Source organism: Hyla sarda, chromosome 3, assembly GCF_029499605.1.
Source record: "Hyla sarda isolate aHylSar1 chromosome 3, aHylSar1.hap1, whole genome shotgun sequence".
Lineage (NCBI taxonomy): Eukaryota > Metazoa > Chordata > Amphibia > Anura > Hylidae > Hyla > Hyla sarda.
The window spans coordinates 285851571-285879470 of NC_079191.1; positions in this window are offsets into that span (position 1 = coordinate 285851571).

Here is a 27900-nt window from a genome sequence, read left to right on the forward strand (position 1 = left end):
AGTGTTTACACCTGTGCACTTCCCTATATCACCTCACTTCCCCTTCACTCCCTCGCCGGATCTTGTTGCCCTAGTGCCAGTGAAAGCGTTCCTTGTGTGTTCCTTGCCTGTGATTCCAGACCTTCTGCCGTTGCCCCTGACTACGATCCTTGCTGCCTGCCCCGACCTTCTGCTACGTCCGACCTTGCTTCTGTCTACTCCCTTGTACCGCGCCTATCTTCAGCAGCCAGAGAGGTTGAGCCGTTGCTAGGGGATACGACCTGGTCACTACCGCCGCAGCAAGACCATCCCGCTTTGCGGCGGGCTCTGGTGAATACCAGTAGTGACTTAGAACCGATCCTCTAGCACGGTCCACGCCAATCCCTCTCTGGCACAGAGGATCCACTACCTGCCAGCCGGCATCGTGACAGTAGATCCGGCCATGGATCCCGCTGAAGTTCCTCTGCCAGTTGTCGCTGACCTCACCACGGTGGTCGCCCAGCAGTCACAACAGATTGCGCAACAAGGCCAACAGCTGTCTCAACTGACTGTTATGCTACAACAGTTACTACCACAGCTCCAGCAATCATCTCCTCCGCCAGCTCCTGTACCTCCTCCGCAGCGAGTGGCCGCTTCTGGAATACGACTATCCTTGCCGGATAAATTTGATGGGGACTCTAAGTTTTGCCGTGGCTTTCTTTCCCAATGTTCATTACACTTGGAGATGATGTCGGACCAGTTCCCCACTGAAAGGTCTAAGGTGGCTTTCGTAGTCAGCCTGCTGTCTGGAAAAGCCCTGGCTTGGGCCACACCGCTCTGGGACCGCAATGACCCCGTCACTGCCTCTGTACACTCCTTCTTCTCGGAAATTCGAAGTGTCTTTGAGGAACCTGCCCGAGCCTCTTCTGCTGAGACTGCCCTGTTGAACCTGGTCCAGGGTAATTCTTCCGTTGGCGAGTATGCCGTACAGTTCCGTACCCTTGCTTCAGAATTATCCTGGAATAATGAGGCACTCTGCGCGACCTTTAAAAAAGGCCTATCCAGCAACATTAAAGATGTTCTGGCCGCACGAGAAATCCCTGCTAACCTACATGAACTCATCCATCTTGCCACTCGCATTGACATGCGTTTTTCCGAACGGCGTCAGGAGCTCCGCCAGGATATGGACTCTGTTCGCACGAGGCGTTTCTTCTCCCCGGCTCCTCTCTCCTCTGGTCCCCTGCAATCTGTTCCTGTGCCTCCCGCCGTGGAGGCTATGCAGGTCGACCGGTCTCGCCTGACACCCCAAGAGAGGACACGACGCCGCATGGAGAATCTCTGCCTGTACTGTGCTAGTACCGAACACTTCCTGAAGGATTGTCCTATCCGTCCTCCCCGCCTGGAAAGACGTCCGCTGACTCCGCACAAAGGTGAGACAGTCCTTGATGTCTACTCTGCTTCTCCACGTCTTACTGTGCCTGTGCGGATGTCTGCCTCTGCCTTCTCCTTCTCTGCTGTGGCCTTCTTGGACTCTGGATCTGCAGGAAATTTCATCTTAGCCTCTCTCGTCAGCAAGTTCAACATCCCGGTGACCAGTCTCGCCAGACCCCTCTACATCAATTGTGTAAACAATGAAAGATTGGACTGTACTATACGTTTCCGCACGGAGCCCCTTCTAATGTGCATCGGATCTCATCACGAGAGGATTGAACTGTTGGTCCTCCCCAATTGCACTTCTGAAATCCTTCTTGGACTTCCCTGGCTTCAACTCCATTCCCCAATCCTGGATTGGTCCACTGGGGAGATCAAGAGTTGGGGGCCCTCTTGTTCCAAGGACTGCTTAAAACCGGTTCCCAGTAAACCTTGCCGTGTCCCTGTGCTTCCTCATGTAACCGGTCTCCCTAAGGCCTATATGGACTTTGCGGACGTTTTTTGCAAAAAACAAGCTGAGACTCTACCTCCTCACAGGCCTTATGATTGTCCCATTGACCTCCTCCCGGGCACTACTCCACCCCGGGGCAGAATCTATCCTCTGTCCGTCCCAGAGACTCTTGCCATGTCTGAATACGTCCAAGAAAATTTAAAAAAGGGCTTTATCCGTAAATCCTCCTCTCCTGCCGGAGCCGGATTTTTCTTTGTGTCCAAAAAAGATGGCTCTCTACGTCCTTGCATTGACTACCGCGGTCTTAATAAAATCACGGTTAAGAACCGCTACCCCCTACCCCTCATCTCTGAACTCTTTGATCGTCTCCAAGGTGCCCATATTTTTACCAAACTGGACTTAAGAGGTGCTTATAATCTCATCCGCATCAGAGAGGGGGATGAATGGAAAACGGCATTTAACACCAGAGATGGACACTTTGAGTATCTGGTCATGCCCTTTGGTCTATGCAACGCCCCTGCCGTCTTCCAAGACTTTGTTAATGAAATTTTTCGTGATCTACTATACTCCTGTGTTGTTGTATATCTGGACGATATCCTGATTTTTTCTGCCAATCTAGAAGAACACCGCCAGCATGTCCGTATGGTTCTTCAGAGACTTCGTGATAATCAACTCTATGCCAAAATAGAGAAATGTCTGTTTGAATGCCAATCTCTTCCTTTTCTAGGATACTTGGTCTCTGGCCAGGGACTACAAATGGACCCAGATAAACTCTCTGCCGTCTTAGATTGGCCACGCCCCTCCGGACTCCGTGCCATCCAACGTTTTTTGGGGTTCGCCAATTATTACAGGCAATTTATTCCACATTTTTCTACCATTGTGGCTCCTATTGTGGCTTTAACAAAAAAAAATGCCGATCCCAAGTCCTGGCCTCCTCAAGCGGAAGACGCCTTTAAACGACTCAAGTCTGCCTTTTCTTCGGCTCCCGTGCTCTCCAGACCTGACCCATCTAAACCCTTCCTATTGGAGGTTGATGCCTCCTCAGTGGGAGCTGGAGCTGTCCTTCTACAAAAAAACTCTTCCGGGCATGCTGTTACTTGTGGTTTTTTTTCCAGGACCTTCTCTCCGGCGGAGAGGAACTACTCCATCGGGGATCGAGAGCTTCTAGCCATTAAATTAGCACTTGAGGAATGGAGGCATCTGCTGGAGGGATCAAGATTTCCAGTTATTATTTACACCGATCACAAGAACCTCTCCTACCTCCAGTCTGCCCAACGGCTGAATCCTCGTCAGGCCAGGTGGTCTCTGTTCTTTGCCCGATTTAATTTTGAAATTCACTTTCGGCCTGCTGATAAAAACATTAGGGCCGATGCTCTCTCTCGTTCCTCAGATGCCTCTGAAATTGAACTCTCTCCTCAACACATCATTCCTCCTGACTGCCTGATTTCCACTTCTCCAGCCTCCATCAGGCAAACTCCTCCAGGAAAGACCTTTGTTTCTCCACGCCAACGCCTTGGGATCCTCAAATGGGGTCACTCCTCCCATCTCGCAGGTCATGCGGGCATCAAGAAATCTGTGCAACTCATCTCTCGCTTCTATTGGTGGCCGACTCTAGAGACTGATGTGGTGGACTTTGTGCGAGCCTGCACTATCTGTGCCCGGGATAAGACTCCTCGCCAGAAGCCCGCTGGTTTTCTTCATCCTCTACCTGTCCCCGAACAACCTTGGTCTCTGATTGGTATGGATTTTATTACTGACTTACCCCCATCCCATGGCAACACTGTTATTTGGGTGGTCGTTGATCGATTCTCCAAAATGGCACATTTCATCCCTCTTCCTGGCCTTCCTTCAGCGCCTCAGTTGGCTAAACAATTTTTTGTACACATTTTTCGTCTTCACGGGTTGCCTACACAGATCGTCTCGGATAGAGGCGTCCAATTTGTGTCTAAATTCTGGAGGGCTCTCTGTAAACAACTCAAGATTAAATTAAATTTTTCTTCTGCATACCATCCTCAATCCAATGGACAAGTAGAGAGAATTAACCAGATCTTGGGTGACTATTTACGACATTTTGTTTCCTCCCGCCAGGATGACTGGGCAGATCTTCTACCTTGGGCCGAATTCTCGTATAATTTCAGAATCTCTGAATCTTCCTCCAAATCTCCGTTTTTCGTGGTGTACGGCCGTCACCCTCTTCCCCCCCTCCCTACCCCCTTGCCCTCTGGTCTGCCCGCTGTGGATGAAATTTCTCGTGATCTTTCCACCATATGGAAAGAGACCCAAAATTCTCTCTTACAGGCTTCTTCTCGCATGAAGAGATTCGCAGATAAGAAAAGAAGAGCTCCTCCCATTTTTTCCCCTGGAGACAAGGTATGGCTCTCCGCTAAATATGTCCGTTTCCGTGTCCCGAGCTATAAGTTGGGACCACGCTATCTTGGTCCTTTTAAAGTTTTGTGTCAAATTAATCCTGTCTCTTACAAACTTCTTCTTCCTCCTTCTCTTCGTATCCCTAATGCCTTTCACGTCTCTCTTCTTAAACCTCTCATCCTCAACCGTTTTTCTCCTAAATCTGTTCCTCCCACTCCTGTTTCCGGCTCCTCGGACATCTTCTCTGTCAAAGAGATTTTGGCCTCTAAAAAGGTCAGGGGAAGAACTTTTTTTTTAGTGGATTGGGAGGGTTGTGGTCCAGAAGAGAGGTCCTGGGAACCTGAGGACAATATCCTGGACAAAAGTCTGATCCTCAGGTTCTCAGGCCCCAAGAAGAGGGGGAGACCCAAGGGGGGGGGTACTGTTACGCCGAGCGCTCCGGGTCCCCGCTCCTCCCCGGAGCGCTCGCTACACTTCCCTCACTGCAGCGCCCCGGTCGGTTCCACGGACCCGGGGCGCTGCGTTACCACCTCCGGCCGGGATGCGATTCGCGATGCGGGTAGCGCCCGCTCGCGATGCGCACCCCGGCTCCCGTACCTTACTCGCTCCCCGTCAGTTCTGTCCCGGCGCGCGCGGCCCCGCTCCCTAGGGCGCGCGCGCGCCGGGTCTTTGCGATTTAAAGGGCCACTGCACCGCTGATTGGTGCAGTGGTTCCAATTAGTGTTTACACCTGTGCACTTCCCTATATCACCTCACTTCCCCTTCACTCCCTCGCCGGATCTTGTTGCCCTAGTGCCAGTGAAAGCGTTCCTTGTGTGTTCCTTGCCTGTGATTCCAGACCTTCTGCCGTTGCCCCTGACTACGATCCTTGCTGCCTGCCCCGACCTTCTGCTACGTCCGACCTTGCTTCTGTCTACTCCCTTGTACCGCGCCTATCTTCAGCAGCCAGAGAGGTTGAGCCGTTGCTAGGGGATACGACCTGGTCACTACCGCCGCAGCAAGACCATCCCGCTTTGCGGCGGGCTCTGGTGAATACCAGTAGTGACTTAGAACCGATCCTCTAGCACGGTCCACGCCAATCCCTCTCTGGCACAGAGGATCCACTACCTGCCAGCCGGCATCGTGACAGATACTTTTTACTTATAGTTAATCAACTATCATAGTTACTAAACCATGGACTCTTAAAATACAGAGACTATCTCCAGTGTTTGTTTCTAATAGATTTTGTCCCAGTAGCTTTGCTTCACCCTTTCTAGTCCTTTCCTCATAAGGAATTCCAGTTTTTTTGCAAAAATGCCAGCAAAAATGCCAATTTTACCGCACTTCGTTTTTTCCGCGAAAAAATGCCGCGTCCTGATGTTAGCTGCAAGTCAATAGTAAACTACAAAATGGCAGATTCACTTAGCGTTTTTCAGTTTGGCGTTTTTTTTATCCATTTGGCGTTTTTCAGCAATTTCGGGCCCAGAGGCTGGATTTTCAAAATGCCCGAAAAAACCTAGTTTGGCGTTTTTTGCCCTGAAATCGTGGCGTTTTCCTCCCATAGAAGTCTATTGGAGAGCAAAAACGCCATGTTTTTTTTAAATTTTGCGTATTTGCAGGCAGTTTTTATTCTTTTTTGGACTTCAGCGATCCAAAAAAGTGATGGAGATTCCTTTTTTATAAAAATTTCGTAGGGTACGATTAAAAAAATAATAATAAAAAAGATACAGTAGTGATGGAAAAAATTGTACTTAACGAAATTTATCTTTTTTATTATGAAATGTTTATAAATTTTTAAACAGGGATCAAATTATGTGGGCAGGTAAAGCACTAAAAATGTAGCCGACAATAATAAAAATGTAGTGTGTGTGTGTGTGTGTTTTACTTTTTAAATTTTTTTTTAGGTAGTACTACTACTCCCAGCATGGAACACACTGTTCCATGATGGGAGTAGTAGTACCTGTACTAATAGACACATCGCCTGTTGTGATCCTCCTGTATAATATATAGATGCGGCAGCCGCTCTTCTATGGTCCCCTGCACTGACGTATATATATACACATATTACTATTTCCCGCAGAGAGCTGTGATTGGCCAGATGGTTCAAGCCAATCACAGCTCTAGGAATATGTGTATATATATACGGCAGTGCAGGGGACTATAGAAGAGCAGCCGCTGCATCCATACATTATACAGGAGGATCACAGCAGGTGTCAGTAGGGATACCCGCTGTGATCTTTCCTTAACTACAAGTACTACTACCCCCAACATGGAGCACACTCTGCTCCATGCTGGGAGCTGTAATACCTACATTAATATCTAGATCGCATCATGTGTCAGAAATTACACTCGCTGCGATCTGTCTATTAATGCAGGTACTACAGCTCCCAGCATGGAGCAGAGTGTGCTACATGTTCGGAGTAGTAGTACTTGCAGGAAAGAACAGATCACAGTGGGTGTCACTACTGACACCCGCTGTGATCGTCCTATCTATAGCAGAGATGCAGAGGGGCTGTATACATCGCTCACATCCCTGCTTTGTACTCTGGCCGGCCACTCATTGATATTTCTCTCAGAGCTGTGATTGGCTGCAACCATCCGGCCAATCACAGGTCTGGGCGGAAAATATGAATGAGTGATGTTTTATTTACATCACTCGCCGGAGTACAGAGAAGAGGTGCGAGCGATGTATAGAGCCACTCCATATCTGCTATATAATGGATGATCGCATTGGGGCGATATGTCTATGGTTACTACTACTCCCATCATGGAACAGTGTGTTCCATGCTGGGAGTAGTAGTACTACATAAAAAATGTAAAAAAAAAAAAAAGTTAAACACACACACACACACACTTTATTAAAAAATGTATTAAAATTTTGTTATAAAAAAATGAACATTTAGTGAAATACATTTTTACATCCCTACTGCATCCTTTTATTTATTTTTTATATATATATTTTTTTTTGGTACCCAACTATTTTGTAAAAAAAAAATGCCAAAGGGGCCAAAAAAGGAAAATTCCACATAAAGGTTAAAAAGCAAGAGAAAACACCAAAACGCAGGGAAAAACTGTGGCAGTTTTTCTGGCGATTTTTCTGGCATTTTTAAGCCAAAAAAAATCGCAGGACAAAAATCTCAGTGGAATTCTAGCCTAAGGCTGGGTTTCCACTTGGCAGTTTTTTTGGAAAGCTGTCACTACAGTTTTTGAGTCAAAGCCAGAAGTGTACTCAAAAGGAATGGGGAATACAAAGAAAATACTTATATTTCTCTTTCCTGTTGGAATCACTGGCTTTGACTCAAAACCCTCAGTTGCAGTTTTACAAAAAAAAAAGTGGAAACCCAGTCTAAAGCATTCCTGGGTCTTTTAGGTGTAATATAGAAACAGATCCTTCACCTGTGTGTAATAACACAAGGAATGAGGAACACATGGCATTTTGGCACTCACCGTAAAGGAGAAGATAACATCAGGGTAAATCCAGCATACCTTGCAGCTATCACATGATCCTAGGTTATCAAATGATTTGCTGGTTTATGTGTCAATCCACCTCCCCTTATGCTATGTTATTCTTACAGATCTTAGATGTAGTTATAAAGTCTCCAGAACTACTTTACATCCCTAGAAACTACCTGAGGAACAGAATCATGAAGAGCCAAGGCGAAGGCTTCTACAATACTGCCATTTTATCTGAATGCATAATAACAAGACAATGGCTACCCATGAAGACCCAGCTTTACTAGGTACAGAGATTTATAGCTCACATGATTTTGGTAAGATACAAGTGGCTTCTCATTTGATTAAGATCTATTTTGACATGTGGATGAAATTAAGTCAATTAACAAGGTGAATAGATTAAGATTGCAAATTAACGGAGTAGTCTAGTGCAGAAAATGATGGTTGAAAATAAAATAAACTATCACTCACCTTCTTGCGTTCCTGCGGAGCGCTGCTACAGCTGTTCGGTCCTCCGGTCCTTCTTCTTCCCACTTTAGTGTGCACGGATCGTCACATGGCGCTTCAGTCTATCACCGGCCATAGTGAAGTCCAGGCTCAGCCGGTGATAGGCTGAAGCATCGTGTGACGATCCATGCACATGGAACTAGGAAGAAGGACCAGAGGACCGATCAGATGTAGTAGCACTCTGCAAGAACGCAGAAAGGTGAGTGATAGTTTATTTTCATTTTTTTCAGCCTGGGCACGATGGAACAGGAGTAGTCTGTACTAAACTATTCCTTTAAGCATATAAATCACTTTTTCTTTTGAAGAGAATGAGGCTGTTCTATGGTTATCATTCACCTCAAAGATGAATGCTCATGCATCACCTGATGCAAGTAGCATAGTCTATTGATAAATCCTTCATCATCTAATTGATATAAATAATAATCCCACAAAGAAACTCGTAAGTTCCCTCCAAATTAAAAGTACTAAAGATCGTTTATCTTGTACTGTATATTTAAAGGTTCTTACCGAGAGTCATGTGATATGTGCTAGTTAGAAGTGAGTGTAATTTTAATTTATCACTTCCAATTTATAAATCTTGAAATAAGTTGTTGCCCATTCTTAAAATCATGAGGTTTTCTCTTTCAGAGTAATACACCTTCTTTCTGTATAATACTGTATCTTAACTCTGTAACTGATATTATATTGTGACATGGGTAGTAACTGCTGAATGGTAGTTCTCCTGTATGTAGTTAACTAACCTAAGCTTATAATGATTTATTAATAACACTAGTCCACCACTTTGCAGTTCTCTTACTACTACCACTCCTACCAGTCCACCACTGCCTCTTATGGTCTGCCTAGTACAACTCCTACCAGTCCCCCACTGCCTGCTGTCTGTTTGCAACTACACCCCACCAGTTCACCATTGCCTGCTGTATTCTGGTTACTACGACTCCCGCCAGTCCACCACTGCCTGCTGTCCACTGGCTACAAGTTCCACCAATCTACCGTTACTCTTGCTGCTATTACAAGCTACGTCTGCACATAGAGAACCCATGATCCCCATACAAGGGATAATTTTTTTTCCGGCTTTTTGTTTATTGTTCATTATTTTGGGACACCAAAAGGGAGAACTTTGCAATGTTTGGAAACATTCATTGCAACTTCACTTGCCAGACTCAAGACCTTTTGCAACTCCCAAAAAGAGAGAACTGTTTCATTTTCAACTTTTTAATGTTTTCAAAGGAGTAATAAAAAAAAATCAATTCTTCATCTTCATTATTTTGTCTACAAGTTCTACACTTCTCTTCACTTATATCAACTTTTCAATTACTTCACTATCTACAAGTTTATTATTTTGACACTGTAACTAGAGATGAGCGAATCGAAGCAGATGTACCCGAATTCGTTACGAATGCGAATATCGCCACGATTCTATGGCACGAATTGCTTTATTAAACTCCATTTTATAGCGTTCCAGGCTCCAGGACACCTAAAATGGCGGATCCACATGTCACTACATGCTGGGAAGGCAAGGCGGGAAGGGAGGTAGGCGGGATGACCCTGAATCACATGCAGGATGCAGCCTATCCACATTCATTGACCTCTGTGATGTCACAGCCCTATATAATCGGCAGCCATTTTGCGGCTGCTCATTTCATGCCATACACTGCAGAGGGATAGGACGGCTGCGTGTCTCTGTGTGTTACACAGACATGCTGACTTTTATCATACCGCAGCGTTCCACTTATAACTGCTAGTCACATCAGCGTTGTGGACAGAGAGCAGTGCAGTGCTTTGCATGTTGTCGTCACTGAGAAGGATTTTTACGCTAGCCATAAACCTCCCAGTCACTTTATTCAGCATTTTATCAGAGAGGGGCAGATAGCTTTTCGTTGCCTCATACATATCAACAAGCTGCCTTAACTTCATGAACCATATCACAGGAGGCAGGAAAGATTTTTCAGCGCAATTCTGTGTATTTTTTCCACAAGAAATCGTCTGCTGCTTATACTAGTCTGTAGACAGTATAATAACCAGCAGTTCACACCATTCTTTTTGTGGTGCTGCACTGTTGTGTCCTGCTGCAAAAATAAGATTTTCCGCGGACTGTAGTGCATTTTTCTGCCCTCATATGTCCATACCACATACCTACATCAAAGCAGTCTACTATTTTGTATCTGTAAATCTGTAACGAGTCTAGATACTGGGAAAGTCCAGGCAAAAGTAATCATCGGCTGGTGTTTTATGAAAATACTTTTTCCAATTGTACTGTAGCGCATTTTTTTGCCCTCATAGGTGCATACCACATGCCTACATCTAAGTAGTGCACTTTTTTGTACCTGTTAATCTGTAACAGGCCTACATACAATGAAAGTCCAGGGAAAAGTAATCACTGGCTGTTATTTCATGAAAATATGTTTTTCAAGTGTACTGTAGCTCACATACCTACATCTAAGTAGTGTACCATATTGTACCTGTTAATCTGTCAAGGGCCTACATACTGTGAAAGTCCAAGCAATAGTACTCACCTGCTGGTGTTTTACAAAAATGCTGAGTTTTTAATGCATATTGTAGCGCATTTTTCTGCCCTCCTAAGTGCATATCGCATACATACATCTAAGTAGTGTACTATTTTGTACCTGTTAATCTGTCAAGGGCCTACATACTGTGAAAGGACAGCCAAAAGTAATCACTGGCTGGTGTTTTACAAAAATACTGAGTTTTTAATGCATATTGTAGCACATTTTTCTGCCCTTATCAGTGCATACCGCATGCATACATCTAAGTAGTGTACCATTTTGTACCTGTTAATCTCACAAGGGCCTACATACTGTTACAGTCCAAGCAATAGTACTCACTGACTGCTGTTTTACAAAAATACAGAGTCTTTAGGCGTATTGAAGCACATTTTTCTGCCCTAATCAGTGCATACCGCATACCTACATCTAAGTAGTGTACTATTTTGTACTATTTTGTTAATCTGTCAAGGGCCTAGATACTGTGAAAGGACAGCCAACAGTACACACCTGCTGCTGTTCTAGACAAATACTGTTTTAAGTGTAGTGAAGCATATTGTACTCCCCTCATACACGCAATAAGTATGTCAGGAAGAGTATTGCCAGGACGTGCACAGAGGAGTGGCAGAGGCCTAAATTCATCAGGCGTAGGCAGAGGTCGCAGCAGAGTAGGGGTGTGCCAGCCGCAGTCGCAGCGAGAGGTCTGAGCTCCCAGTGTCAGCTAGCAGTTGTGTCGCGACCAGCAACCCAGCAGCCGTGATTGATCGGTTCACTCGGTCATCCACTTCATCTCACGTGACATCCGACACCCCCCAGTCAACAGTTGGTGGGTTTCTCACACTCAACCCTCAGTTGGCATGGCCCTCATGCTGCTGCTGCCACCTCCAGGCTCTGTCATTGTGCTGCTCTATGGTCTCCTCATGCTATTGCTAACACCTCCAGGATCTGTCATTGTGCCGCAATATGGTCTCCTCATGCTGATGCTGCCACCTCCAGGCTCTCTCATTCTGTTGCTCTATGGTCTCCTTATGCTAATGCTACCACCTCTATGCTCTGTCATTGTGCCACATTACGGTCTCCTCATGCTGATGCTACCACCCCCAGGCTCTGTCGTTGTGCCGTCATATGGTCTCCTCATGCTGATGCTGCAACCTCCAGGCTCTATAATTGTGCTGCTCTAAGGTCTCCTCATGCTCATGCCACCACCTCCAGGCTCTCTCATTGTGCTGCCATGGATACTGCAAAACATAATTAAGGTGCTAGTCCCCAGTTTCAGAAATTCCTTGCATTAGGGTCCCTTTCAGGACTCCTGATGCCACCTCCAGGCTGTGCCATTCAGCCAATATATTGTTTTCCAACGCTGCTGGGACTGTCTTGGATATTACCTACAATTTTTTTATGGTAGCACTAGCAAACATACATGCTCAATAAAGATTTCAACATTGATCTTTTAATGTCAGGGGTTGTGAAGCCCTCCTATGTACACATCCTGCTTCCTGATCCAGGCTGTGTGTTTCAGGAACTACTTGGCTTACTGATGCTGCTGTGCCTGTGCCTAAATATTTTGGATGTTAGCACTAGCTAACATACATGTTCCATACACATTTCAAGATTCACCTTTTAATGTTAGGGGTTATTAAGCCCTCTTGTGGACTACTGCTGCTGCGTGATCCAGGCTGTGTTTTTCAGCAACTATATGGTTTAGGGATGCTGCTGGGCATGTGCCTAAAATTTTTGATGTTAGCACTAGCTAACATACATCTTCTATACAGATTTAAACATTAACATAATGTTAGAGGTTGTGAAGCCTTCTTGTAAACTCATGCTGATGCCTGTGCCAGGTTGTGTGTTTCAGGAACTACTTGGTTTAGTGTTGCTGCTGGGCTTGGGCCTTACATTTTTGGATGTTAGCACTAGTTCACATACATGCTTAATTGAGATTTTAATATTTATCTTTCAATCTTAGGGGCTATGAAACCCTCTTGTGCACTCCTGCTGCTGACTGGTTTATTGATGCTGCTGGGCCTAGGACCTGGGCCTAGGACATTACCTATATATGTTCATGGTAGCACTAGATACCATACATCTTCAATGGAAATTTCTAAATTCATCTTTTATTCTGAGAGATTGTGAGGCCCTATTGTCTCCTCATCTGCCAACTCCAGAGTGTGCCATTCAGACACTACATGGTCCCCTTATGCTTCAGCCACCTCCAGGCTGTGTCATTCAGCCACTATATGGTCTTCATATATTGACTATGTATTGTAGGAAACATGTGGCTATCCTTGAGTTACTCTCCCAGCGTTATTGCCATGTTGATACCAGACCAGTAATAAAATGAATATTGCCAAGGACTAGCAGAAACAGGGAACTGTGGATACTGACCACCGGCTGTTGGAATTGACTGACTATCCCAGGTGGAAGATTTACCATTTTGAAGTTCCACAGTTCCAGTAGGCTTTAAGTCGTTCATTCTTTGTTGTGGTTCAGTTTCAGAATTAAGTTGTATCATGTTTTCCTGTTCCTCCGATGAGCTAATGTCACTGGAACACACAATACTCATATTGTCATCTAATGAAAGATCCTTTTCTTCAGAGAACGTATCTATAATTTTATTATTGTGAATATCAGGTGGTATTCTGACAATTTTTGTGAAGCCCTGGGGTCTCCTCATGCTTCAGCCAACTCCAGCCTGTGCCATTCAGACACTATATGGTCTCCTCTTACTGATGCCACCTTCAGGCTCTGTCATTGTGCTGACATGTGACATGGGACTCCTTGTAAGATTAGGTCCTTTGTACCCACACGCCCGAGCCACTAAAACTTGGGAGTTAAAAGTTTTTCAATGGTCTCCTCATGCTTCAGACACCTTCAGGCTATGCCATTCAGACACTACATGGGCTCCTTATGCTTTCCCCACCTCCAGGCTGTGTAATTCAGCCAATATATAGTTTTTTGATGCTACTGGGACTGGGATGTTAACTACAAATATGTTCTGGTAGCTCTAGCTAACATTAATGCTTATTTGAGATTTCAAGATTGATCTTTCAATTTAAGGAATTATGAAACTCTCCGGTGTACTGCTGATGCCTGCTCCTGACTGCTCCAGTGTCTTTCAGGAATTACTTGGCTTACTGATGCTTCTGGGCTTGGGCCTTACATTTTTGGATGTTTAGCACGACCAAAATGCATGCTTAATAGAAATTTCAACTTTGATCTTTCAATGTAAGGGGTTATGAAACCGTCTGGTATATTGCTGATACCTGCTCCTGACTGTGTGTTTCAGGAACTACTTGGCTTATTGATTCTTCTGGGCTTGGGCCGTACATTTTTGAATGTTTAGCACAAGCTAAATACATGCTTAATAGAAATTTCAACATTGATCTTTCAATATAAGGGGTTATGAAACCGTCTGGTGTACTGCTGATGCCTGTCCTGACTGCTCCTGTGTCTTTCAGGAATTACTTGGCTTACTGATGCTTCTGAGCTTGGGCCTTACATTTTTAGATGGTAGCACTAGCTAACATGCATCTTCAATAGAGATTTCAACATTCACCTTTTAATGTTAGGGGTTTGAATCCCTCTTGTGTACTCAAGCTGCTGCCTGCTCCTGTATGTATCATATAGCAACTACATGGTTAAGTTATGCTGCTGAGCCTAGAACATTACCTATATATGTTTATGGTAGCACTAGGTACCATACATATTCAATTGCAATTTCAAAATTCCTCTTTTATTATTAGAGATTGTGAGGCACTATTGTCTCCTCATCTGCCGCCAACTCCAGGCTGTGCCATTCAGACACTATATGGTCTCCTCATGCTGGCAACACCTCCACGCTGTGTCATTCAGCCACTGTATGGTCTCCTCATGCTGCCAACACCTCCACGCTGTGTCATTCAGCCACTATATGGTCTCCTCATGCTGCCAACACCTCCACGCTTTGTAATTCAGCCACTATATTGTCTCCTCATGCTGGCAAAACCTCCACACTGTGTCATTCAGCCACTATATGGTCTCCTCATACTGATGCCACCTCCAGGGTCTGTCATTGTGCCGCTCTGCAGCAGTGATTCTAAAAGCAATGCCGGTAATCTCCATGTTATTCTGAATTACAGTATTATTTCACTATCCCAGCTTACTCCACATGCGTGTTAGAACACAGCAAAGTGTTCTACACCCCTATTGAGGCTCTCTGTAGGCCAGAAATAGCTGTTTTTAATATAGATTTGCCGTGAATAAATTCGGATCAAATCAGATTTGGCGAATCGGCCAAACCTAATTTTTCAAAAGTTTGCTCATCTCTAACTGTAAACTTTCGTGTTGCAACAACCTAAAAGGGAGAATTGCATTTAAAAAAATCAGCTTTTCAATGGGTACTGTCAAATATAAAAACTTTTTACATGTTGGCAAAACAATAGTTTTCTAATATACTTCTTTAAGAAGATTTCACATTTTATTAAAGAAAACTGCCTTTGAAAATCCCACCACTAGGGGTCTCCATACCTCCTGCGACACTGATGAATCCCACAGCAGCATGAAAATGTCCAAGGGTTATGGACAAGAGATGGCTGATTGACAAGGCTGCAGGAGGTACATATCCTGCAGCAACACTGCTGTAACACAGAGTTTTACCAAACATGTCCAGCTGTTGCAAAACTACCACTCCAAAATGCCTGGACAGTCAAAAGATGTCTGGGCATGCTGGGAATTGTATTTTTGTGAAAACTGTAGGCACACAGCTGAAGGCAACACTGCTACAAAAATGAGTTATCCAAACACTGTACCAACTATTCCAAAACTGCAAGTCCCAGCATTACAGGACTGGCAAAGGATGATACACATGAATGACATAGAAACATATATAAAATGTTTTCATGAAAAAACACTGTACTTTTAGCATTAAACCTTTGCACTAAACCTTTGCACAATATACGATAATCATTGTGTGTGTGTGTTTGTGTACAGCATAAAATCAGAAATGAAAGGGTTACAGAGCAGGGCTGCCAGGCTTGCTCTAAGAGCAGTGAGTCAGCAGAGTGAGGGAGAGGGAGGGGGAGGAGTCATCACAGTGCAGGCAAGCGAGGGAAATGCCCCCCTCCCTCTGGGAAGATGAAAAAGACATTAAGCAGCTGTAATATGCTCATTTTTCGAGAAATATCGGTGATAGATACATAAAAATTACATGTACATGATCAGGATTAGGTAATGAGTAAGATAGAACAGTTTTGTTTTCTGTGGGATCTGACGTACGCTTTAAATATTTACAAAAGTTATTCCTTCTTCACAATCTACATGTTCTACACTATTTTGAGACCCAATCCTGTTGCAACTCTCAAAGAGAGAGAATTTTTTAAATGCTTGGAAAAAGCCATTGTGTCTTCCAATACCTCTGTGTGCATTTTCATACTTTATACACATTTATTTTAATGTTAAAAAGCATTCAAAATCCACTAGTGTGTTTTAAAAAAAAGCTGTTAGTTACCATGGGTTACCACATGTTGCCTTAACTTACTGACAATAACTTTGCCTTAAAACCTCATTAAAATTATTTGAATGCTTTCCTAGATAACCCTAGCATTGTCATACAGGGCTTTAGAGCTCTCTGGCAGTGTCATATGCATGTTGGTTCTTTTTTTTAAGCAAATGACATATACCTTACAGGAATAAAAGCAATTTGGTTGACCAAAACAGTTAGGGATGCGATAAATGATAAGAGGAAAGTGTTTAGACTACTAAAACAAGAAGGGATTGGGGAAACTTTAAATAATACAGAGAAATACAATATGTAAAAAAGATATTAAAAAGCCGCAGACGGACGTATCATGCCTATGGCATTCTGATATGGGGTAACTACACATGGATAATGGCTGGACATCTTTTGGACAATACTGTGATTATGTGGACATCATAGAGGTTGCTTTTTTACCTAGGTGGTATTATTATCTGAATTCTTTATCTAAAAAATTGGAGGGTCATATAGGATCCTGGTTCTTGGACAATTGTGGTCTGGAGCTATCTGTAGTAAAGAAGCAACTATTATCAGGTCTTTATTCCAGGGGGCCATCTGTTAAGCCTTTCTCTCTCTTTTTGTGGAGGAGCCCTTATCTTAGGGTCCTCACTTTATCAGTTACCTCGTTTTTTGCTATCCAACTACCTAGAGGTCGCTACATCAGTCGGAGGATATTTAAATGAAGCCACAAATAAGCCTTGCTATCGTCTGTCTGCATTCATGTGCTTTGTACTGTATATATGTTTGCTTTGATGTATTATAAATATGTATAGTTCTAATTGTCCTCCCATCTTCTGTGCATTAAGTTGTGCCTTTGTCCATGTGTTGCACACTATCTATATATATATATATTGTTCCTCCATATCTCTGTGCTTATTAGGTATATATTTGTATACTGTTGTTGTCATCCCCTGATGAACCGTTGTATATCATAAGATACACGGGGAAACGCGTTGGGATATACAGTTGTTCATCATAGGAGAACTTCTTCTTTCTTTTGTACTGAGACTAACTATTTATAGTATTGTTATTGGTTTTTTTACGAGGATTTAATAAAATTGTGAATTTTTAGCTACATGGTTTAGTGTTATTCTAACTATCAGGATGGCTGGCAGGGTATGACCAGCAGGATATGAATAAACTAGAAGTGCAATCTCATTGCCCGAAATTAGCCCAGAAACTCAAATGATAAACTCGTAGACTCTTGGAAGTCCTATAACTGGAATGGAACTTTTAGTTTAACTATATTCTGCCACCAGCCATCCTGATATTAACTGTTCTGTGAGCCTTCCTTTTGCTCAACCAATTGTACTGAGTAATGATACCTTTCATTTTACTATAAAATGTACAACCCAATGAAAAAAAAATCAAATCTACTACTGGTTTCCCTTAAAAACTTACACCAAAAGCTGAACTAAAAACTGACACAAAACCACATGTGGGATTCCAAACCCCCAAACAGATCACAATGACAGATATACAGGCTGGGCCATTTATATGGATACACCTTAATAAAATGGGAATGGTTGGTGATATTGACTTCCTGTTTGTGGCACATTAGTATATGTGAGGGGGGAAAGTTTTCATGATGGGTGGTGACCATGGTGGCCATTTTGAAGTCGGCGATTTTGAATCCAACTTTTGTTTTTTCAATAGGAAGAGGGTCATGTGACACATCAAACTTATTGGGAATTTCACAAGAAAAACAATGATGTGCTTGGTTTTAACGTAACCTTTTTCTTTCATGAGTTATTTACAAGTTTCTGACCACTAAAATGTGTTCAATGTGCTGCCCATTGTGTTGGATTGTCAATGCAACCCTCTTCTCCCACTCTTCACACACTGATAGCAACACAGCAGGAGAAATGCTAGCACAGGCTTCCAGTATCCGTAGTTTCAGGTGCTGCACATCTCGTATCTTCAGAGCATAGACAATTGCCTTCAGATGAGCCCAAAGATAAAAATCGAAGGGGGTCAGATCAGGAGACATTGGGGGCCCTTCAACTGGCCCACGATGACCAATCCACTTTCCAGGAAACTGTTCATCTAGGAATGCTCGGACCTGACACCCATAATGTGGTGGTGCACCATCTTGCTGGAAAAACTCAGGGAACGTGCCAGCTTCAGTGCATAAAGAGGGAAACACAATCATGTAGGCCACTGGATATGCAAAATTGCTACATGATGATGATGTGTTTCCCTCTTTATGCAGTCTAAAGGGGCGACACGCCTTCTTTACCGTGAGGACTGTGAATTTATGGAACGGTCTACCTCAGGAACTGGTCACAGCAGGAACAATTAACAGCTTTAAAACAGGGTTAGATACATTCCTGGAACAAAATAACATTAATGCTTATGCAGAATTATAAAACTACATCCCTTCCCCTTATCCCCTTACACCCTTCCCTTCAATTCCCTGGTTGGACTTGATGGACGTATGTCTTTTTTCAACCATACTAACTATGTAACTATGTAACTAAATCAGATCCTAGTTTGCCAGGTCTTAGCTATTTAGACACTGCTCTGGGCGTACATCCTATTGTAGCAAAGTTACCTAGTCATCTCCAGGGAAAGTGGACTAGCATAGGATCAAATTATAAGTATGAACATGATGTTTCCTTCCCCCCTCTTCTTATTTTGCAGAGTTTGTGAGAAAGATTGCAAGATCTAAGAATGACCCGAGCTTCATGTATCCAGATACAACCACCCTTCCTTTAACTACTTCAAGGGGTATTGCCACCAACAGTAAATTCAAGGACTTAAGGCATCCTATTGCCGTGAGGAAGACTGCGCTCACATCCAACGTCTTGGCTACAGACATTAAATTACAAGGTACCAAGGCAAGTAATCTTGATCAACAATGTCCCATTCATAATCTGCCACATTCTCTCTCCAAATGTCGTGCATTTAATGGCAAGTCTATCGAGGAACGCAAGACATTTCTCAAAGAACATAATATCTGTTCCAAGTGTTGCACATCCTTCGATTATTTAGCTAGAGACTGTAAGATTGCCATCAGATGTTCACTGTGTAACTGTGCCAAGCATGTGGACGCTCTTCATTCAGACATGTTCAAAAGGAAACCCTCACCCTGTAGCAACTCCAAAACTACATCAGATGATGGTGGGGAGAGAACTGAGCGATATATCAACCCTGTAACTACAAGGTGTACATTAGGTGTGTGGAGAAGGGTTACATAGCAAGTCTTGTAGCAAGATATGTCTTGTAAGAGTTTTTCCTGAAGGATGTCCACAAAATGCCATAAAAATGTATGCCATACTCGACGATCAGAGCAATTGCTCCTTGGCAAGTACAGAATTCTTTGACTTATTCAACATTCATGGAGAGACTTGGTCCTATACCTTGCAGACATGCTCATGAAAGGTCAGTACATCTGGAAGAAGAGCCTATGGCTTCATAGTGGCATCAGAATATGAGAACATAGCGTTTCCTCTTCCTACTCTAATAAAATGTGATCAGCTACCGAAGAACAGAGAAGAAATCCCCTCACCTGAGGTTGCACGTCATCACCCTCATTTGAGCCACATTGCTGACTACATTCCGCCACTTAACAAGGATGCAAAGATCTTGATTCTTCTAGGGAGAGACATTCCTAGAGTTCATAAAATAAGAGAGTTAAGTAATGGTCCAGATGATGCTCCTCAAGCCCAGAAACTTGATCTTGGATGGGTGATAATAGGAGAAGTCTGTTTAGAGCCATCTCACAAGCTCTTGGATGTAGCTTCCAATAAAACTAAGGTGGAGGCATCAGGTAATCATCGATCAATGAAATGTCCATTGCACTATTATGTGAATGAAAGACTTGATTTTAAAAATGAAGTTCTATATCAAGCACTCCAAGGTATTAACTGCAAGCTCACTTCTGTGAAGGACCTTGGTGATTCAGTGTACCAGACTACTTGTAATGACAACAAGATTGCCCCTTCAGTCGAAGACAAGGAGTTCATCAAGATTATGGATGAAGAGTTCTTCAAGGACAATTCCAACAGTTGGGTAGCTCCATTACCCTTCCGAGTACCAAGGCTTACTCTCCCTAACAATCGAGAACAAGCTTTAACTAGATTTGCAGCACTTAAGAGAACTCTTCGTAACAAACCTGAGATGCAAGAGCACTTTATAGCATTCATGCAGAAGATTCTAGATAACAATCATGCTGAGCCAGCACCTGACCTTAAGGAAGGTGAAGAATGTTGGTACCTTCCATCCTTTGGAGTCTACCAACCTCGTAAACCGGGGCAAATCAGAATCTTCTTTGACTCAAGTGCTCAGTTCAAGGGAACCTCTTTAAACAATGTTCTTCTAACTGGTCCAAATTTGACAAACAACCTTGTAGGAATGTTGACGCGGTTCAGGAAGGAGTCCATTGCTGTGACAGCTGACATCCAACAGATGTTTCATAGTCAAGGAGGACCACAGAAATTATCTCAGATTCTTGTGGCACCGCAACAATGACATTAATGATCAGGCGATGGATTATCGCATGAGAGTCCATGTCTTTGGAAATGGTCCATCTCCTGCCGTGGCAACTTATGGACTGAGAAGAACAGCACAGGAAGGTGAAAAGGAATTCGGGTCTGACACCAGGCAATTTATTGAGAGAGATTTTTTATGTAGACGACGGCCTGAAATCCTTTTCAACACCTGAAGAAGCCTTCAATCTGATAAAAAGAACCCAACAGCTCCTGTTGACTACTAACTTGAGGCTTCATAAGATTGCATCTAATAGCAGCGAAGTAATGAGGGCTTTCAATCCAGAAGATCAAGCTAAGGATTTGAAGGATTTGGACTTGGGAGTAGTTTCCCTACCCATGCAAAGAAGTCTCAGTCTTCTCTGGAATGTAATTTCAGACACATTCACCTTTCAGGTCTCTGACGCTAAGAAACCATTCACCAGACGTGCAGTCTTGTCAACTGTTAATAGCCTTTACGATCGCTTAGGCTTTATGGCTCCAGTTACCGTCCAAGGGAGATCCACACTTTGTCAGTTTACTGAGAGAGTGACAGATTGGGATGCCCCTCTGCCAGTAGACCTACTGCCTAAGTGGGAGAAATGGAGAAACTCCTTGAAGTTACTGGAGGAACTTAATATCCCACGCTGCTATTCACCCACTTCAGTTTCAAGGAGTCTGAGGAAAGAGATTCACATATTTTGTGATGCATCTACTGAAGCCATAGCGGCTGTGGCTTATCTCAAGATCATAGATCCCTCCAGGAGACTCCATGTCGGGTTTTTACTAGGAAGAGCCAAGTTAGCTTCAAAACCTGCTCACACTATGCCAAGATTAGAATTGTGTGGTGCAACCCTAGCTGTTGAAGTCGCAGAATTCTTGCAATATGAAGAGGACATATATAAACGTCAGTGGAGATACGCTCAATACCTTGCAGATTATTTCTGTGACAGATGGAGGAGGGAATACCTCACACTTCTCCAAGGACGTAAAAAGCAACCCCAGAAGCCTAACTTAAAGGAAGGGGACCTGGTTCTTCTAAAAGACCAGCAAACTCACCGGATCCAGTGGCCAGTTGGAGTTATTACAAAGGTCATTTCTAGTGATGATGGGAAAGTCCGAAGTGTGGAAGTCAGGATTGTAAAAGGACGGGAGCTCAAAAACCTTCCTGAGACCAGTCACCGAGACAGTCCTAATTATGTCTGCTTCTAAAAATTCTGATACAGTGTTATGGGAAGGAGTCACTTAGACCTCTAGCATAGTTAGCTTAGACTAGTAGGCTAGATAGCATAATAGCATTCTACTGTATTCAATGTAATTGTATGTTTAAAGGGAAATAATTGTGTGGGGGTATCCTTGTGTAGTGGTATCTCTCGATACCAGGCGGGGAGTGTGCTGCCACGCAGCTTTAACTGTCTAGCAGTTGTTATTACATGTTATGTTATGCTATGTTATTGGTATCTTCCTTGCACCCCTGCTGTTTCTGGCTAGTTGGTTGCTCCCACCCCCATTTCCTGTTGTAGCTAAATTTTGTTTGTTGTTACCATAGAGACTGCAGAGTGAGGGAGCTGTGTAACTTCATTGGAAATTTACCTATGGAAAAACCTCTAAATTTATGCCTTTGCTAACTTGAAGCATAAAGCAGAATTGGAAAACACCTCTGGAGTCTTTATTCATTAAGCTGTCTGTTAAAGTGATCATTCAACCTGCTGCACACATCCTTACAGACTGGATCTACAAGAAGCTTGTGGCAGGTACAACCGATGCTGAGACAGAACAGTCTATGCTGTGAAGATACGAGATGTGCAGCACCTGAAACTACGGATACTGGAAGCCTGTGCTAGCATTGATGTTTCACATGACCCTCTTCCTATTGAAAAAACTGAAGTTGGATTCAAAATGGCCAACTTCAAAATGGCCGCCGTGGTCACCACCCATCTTAAAAAGTTTCCCCTCTCACATATATTAATGTGCCAACTATTCCCATTTTATTAAGGTGTATCCATATAAATTGCCCACCCTGTAGTTTTTGGTAGCACTGAGTTTGATGGCTAAAAAAATCTATCAAAACACCACACCTAGCTAATGCATTTGGCTACTTTGCAGTGTATCTGAAGATTTTTGGGGAGATTTACGAAACCTTGTCAAATCACAGCTATCATTTTTCATTGGCTTCAAGTCCTGCAGAAATTAATGGGAACAGAGTTCCTGCACTTTTTCCACTGCAAGAACACTTTAGCAGGAGTCCTGCAGGATCAGCCCTTGATTGGAAATCTTATGTTAGTTCCCAGACTTTCTTTCCCAGAAGTTGACCACTGGTAAAAGATGTTTGCTGTAATAACATCCAAAGCATGTCATGCAGAGGAATTAAAGCTTAGGCTTCTTTATGTATACTGACTATAAAATAGCTATTATTTTATAGTGCCTCTATAGTAATTTAGTGAAATTAGTAAACCTTTCAAGATAATTTATTACAGGTTTTATGTTTTGTAGCTAATTGAGCTAAAAAAAAATATTTTTAATGAATGCCAAAACATTCAAGAGAGCATCTTCAATTTTTCTCTGCAAACACTTGATGATAAAGTCAAATTGAGCCTGACACAGGGAAAGGCTGACAAATGAAATACCTGATTTTTATCTTTCTTTCCATTAAGATAAAAAGCAATGTTTACCAGGTTATATTTTTGTGTCTAAAAAAGATGTAACAAAGTTATAGAAAAGGTTCATACATATAAATTGTCAACAAAATTTATGAAAATATTTAATGTTATTAAAAATATATAAATAATCACTTTTATAATAGGCATATTAAAAATTAATGGAGTATACAATTTGAAAGCTTTCACTTTACTTGTGATTTACTTGTGGTTACCCATTGTAACAAGCAGCTTAATTAAAAACACACTACAAAAGCAGACATTGGCCCTGCTTTATCAATCTGTCTGAGGCTGGGTTAACACTACGTTTTTGCCATACTGTTTTCAATCCGTTTTTCTAAAGAAAACCGTATGGCAAAAAAACGGATGGAACAGTATGGAAAAAAGTAAGCCGTATGCGTTTTTAAACAGTATACTGTTTTTAAAAGTGCATACAGTTCCGTCAGTTTTTATAGAAATGTTGTCCATTTTTAATGGGAGGGGTCTTGGATGGGGACTTTAGGATTCAAATGCGCATGTGCAAAGTAAAAACGTATACGTTTTTCCCGTATGGAACCGTATACATGTGCGTTTTCCATTGACGTCCATGTTAAAAAAAACGTATGTGGTTGCAGTACGGTTTTTAAACTGGAGACAAAATCGTGGTCAACCACGGTTTTGACTCCGGTTTAAAAACCGTACTGCAACCGCATAAGTTTTTTTTTAACATGGACGTCAATGGGAAATGCACATGTATACGGTTCCATACAGGAAAAACATATACGTTTTAACTTTGCACATGCACATTTGAATTCTAAAGTCCCCACCCAAGACCCCTCCCATTGAAAATGGACAACATTTTCAAAAACGTATGTTTTTTTTTTTTTTTAAACTGACGGAACTGTATGCACTTTTAAAAACAGTATACTGTTTAAAAACGCATACGGTTTACTTTTTTCCATACTGTTCCATCCGTTTTTTTGCCATACGGTTTTCTTTAGAAAAACGGATTAAAAACAATATGGCAAAAACGTAGTGTGAACCCAGCCTGAGACAGAAACTGGAGTGATTTTCCTAAGCAGCCAATCACAGCTCAGATTTCATTTTACCAGAGCCCCTTAAGATATAAAACATAAGATGTGATTGGTTGCTTGGAAAAAATCACTCCAGTTTCTGTCTCAGACAGATTGATAAATCAGGGTCATTGTATGCTTTCTAGCACTAAAATAAGGGTGCATAGAGTATTCCTGTTAGTTAGTTAGGGTGGGTCCCATACGGGAGCGCATATGGCAGGGGGGAGCTAAAACCTGTGGTTGACCACAGTTTTAGGTCCGGTTGTGAAAGCGCATGCGGCGCAAAAATGAGCCGACCGGACCGAACGTTTCACTCCGGCCGGCTCATTGAAATGAATGACATACGGGAGCGCATATGAAGGCATACGGGAGCGCTAGGTTTTAGCTCCCCCTGCCGTATGCGCTCCCGTATGGGAGAAAACGTAGTGTGAACCCAGCCTTAGTTAGTTAGTTAGTTAGTTAGTTGGCAGATAGCTTCTGGTGTTAAACTGCACCTGTAATCAAAGAAGCAATGGCTTTTCCCAAGGGTTTCAAAAATTATCCTTTTTTGGGAGTAGCAACAGGTTTTGAGTCTAGTGAAGATGCCATAGATTTTTTTTTTCAAGCATTCCAAGCATTCGCCTGTTTGGAAGTTGCAAAAATATTGGTATCCCAAAATAGTCAGAAAGAAATAACTTTTTTTATGAAAAGACAGAAAAAGATATTCTTTTTTGGGGGATCATGGGATGAGTATGTGTAAGGTGGTGGTAGGTAGTTGTTGACAGCAGACAACAGGCTGGGGTGGACTGATTGTAGTAGTAGTAGTAGTAGTAGCCAATGGACAGTACTTTTTTAAGCATACTGTAGTGCATTTTTCTGCCCTCATAAGTGCATGCCACACACATACATCTAAGTAGTGTACTATTTTGTACCTGTTAATCTGTCAAGGGCCTAGATACTGTGAAAGTCCAGCCAACAATAATCACCGTCTGCTGTTTCACTGCAATACGTTTTTTTAAGCGTACTGTAACACATTGTTCTGCCCTCAGAAGTGCATACAACATACCTACATCTAAGTAGTGTACTATTTTGTACCTGCTAATCTGTCAAGGGGCTAGATACTGTGAAAGGACAGCAAAAAGTACACACCTGCTGCTGTTCAAGACAAATACTGTTTTAGGCATAGTGAAGCATATTGTACTCTCCTCATATACGCACTAAGTATGTCAGGCAGAGAAGTGCCAGGACATGCACAGAGGAGTGGCAGAGGCCTAAATTTATCAGGCGCAGGCAGAGGTCTCATCAGACTAGGGGCTAGTGGCAGCAGGAGTCGCAACGAGAGGCCTGAGCTCCCGGTATAAGCTAGCGGTCATGTCTCAACCAGCAACCCATCTGCCGTCATCGATTGGTTAACGCGGTCATCCACTTCTTCACAAGTGACATCTGATACCCCCAGTCAACAGTCGGTGGGTTCCTCAGACACAACCCTCAGTTGGCATGGCCCGGGAGCATTCCCTGTCCTCCCATTGCCTCTGTCCTATTCTGTTCCCTCCCCTACAGAAGTATCTTAAGCTATGGCTTCAGCTCCACTACATAAATGAAGACTTGGTACACTGTTTATGGTGAACACATCAATGTGAGTTTTATTAAGCAATCCAAATGGTAGCGTTTCGGTCCAAATGAGGACCTTCCTCAGACCTATTGATAATATACAAAATAAGTGGTATGTGAAAAAAAATATCTAGTAAGAAAAAAATGTAAAAATTCACAGATCTCATACAGATAATGACTGTACAACTTCACATGTGGTACAAATGAACTATAATCATATGCATTTGGTCACTGGTATAATTCGATAAATGACATTCAGTGTCCACATAAGAATAGCGTCAGGAGGCTGTCAGTGGATATTCAGACCTCTCGTAGTAAATTATACATTAAAAAATAACATAGTAAAAATACACTCCACTATTCACTGAGGACGATCCAATAGAGGACAGTCAGACGCTACTGCCCAGCCAAGAAGTGGAGGAGACATCCGCCGCTTCCTCCGCTAGGCGGGCAAGTAGTGATGAGGAGAGTGACGTGGGAGGTGGTGTTGCCAGCGTTCAGGCTCCTGAAGCAGACTCTGTTGAGGAACCTGAGGAGGACATCAGTGACGTGCAGACACTTGTTGATGCTGATGAAGCCGATTGTAATTGGCTGATGAAGCCGAATGCAAAGGGCTGCATCATCATCATCAGGAGAAGAGGGTTGCAGGTTGCCCGTGAGGCAGCAGCTGAGCCAGCAAGGTGGTAGCATGGTTGGCAGTCAGCATGGTGGCAGAAGTGGAAATTCTGGAGCCAAACATGCCCGGGGGAGACTACCTGCTTCGCGGCAGCCTACCTTCCCAGGAGGTAGTGGAACAGGGGTTCCTGGAGACGGCGGCAGTAGCAGTCAATTAGTGCGGACTGTTGGTGGGAAAATCAGCTACTCGGCGGTGTGGCAGTTTTTCATCAAACATCCGGAGGAGGTTAACATAGCCACATGCAAGATGTGTCAGCATAAGGTGAAGCGTGGCCCAGGTCCCAATGTTGGCACCATGGCCCTGTGTACACATATGCTGCGCCACCATAACGCGGCCTGGGAGAATCGTGGCTGCGATGTAGTGGTCCAGCCTGCTGCATCACCAGTGGCCAGCCGCTCCCTCTTTCAGCCAGCCAAGGCTCCACCACCTCAGCCAAGGGAGCTGTGTGTTATACCCTCCTTCTGTCGCTCCAGATTCTCCTGCTCCTCCTATTTTTAGTAAGTCATTCCGCCAACATTCCATCGACGAAGCCATGTCCAAGAGACAACAAGCTGAATGTGCTCCTGTCCAAGTTGCTGGTGCTGCAGTCCCTCCCTTTTCAAGTGGTGGACTCTGCACCTTTCCGAGAACCAATGGCTTGTGCCGAGCCGAGGTGGAGAGTGCCAAGCCATGATTTCTTTGCGAAGAAGGCAGTACCAGCCAAGCACAATTTTGTGGAGGAGAAGGTGGGCCAGTCTTTGAGCCTGTCCGTGTGTACCCCAGTGCACGGCAGTGCCAATGTCTGGAGCTGTAACTATGGTCAGGGACAATACATATGCTTTATGGCTCCCTGGATGAATGTGGTTCCTGCACAGCCACAACACCAACTTGGACAGGTCACGCCGCTTCCTCCTCCACGCTCTCAGGCTGTTGGTCCTGTGACAGTGTGCGACTCCGCCTCCTCATCCTCCACCGTGTCCTCAGCCTCCACTGCCCAGACAAGTCTCAGTGCCCCTTCAGTATACCATGTCTGCAAGGCACAGCTGTGTCACGCTGTTCTTCACATGGTTTGCCTTGGCAAAAAGAGTCACACAGGGGAGGAACTGCTAAAAGTCATTCATAAAGATATCGGAGCATGGCTTAGTCCACGAAAACTGGAAATGAGAACCATGGTGACTGACAACGGGAAGAACATCTTGTCTGCGCTGCGACTGGGAGGGCTGAGCCATGCGCCCTGCATGGCACATGTGTTCAATCTGGTTGTCAAGCGGTTCCTGAAGTGTTCCCCCCATTTGCATCCTAACAATGGGAAGGAAGC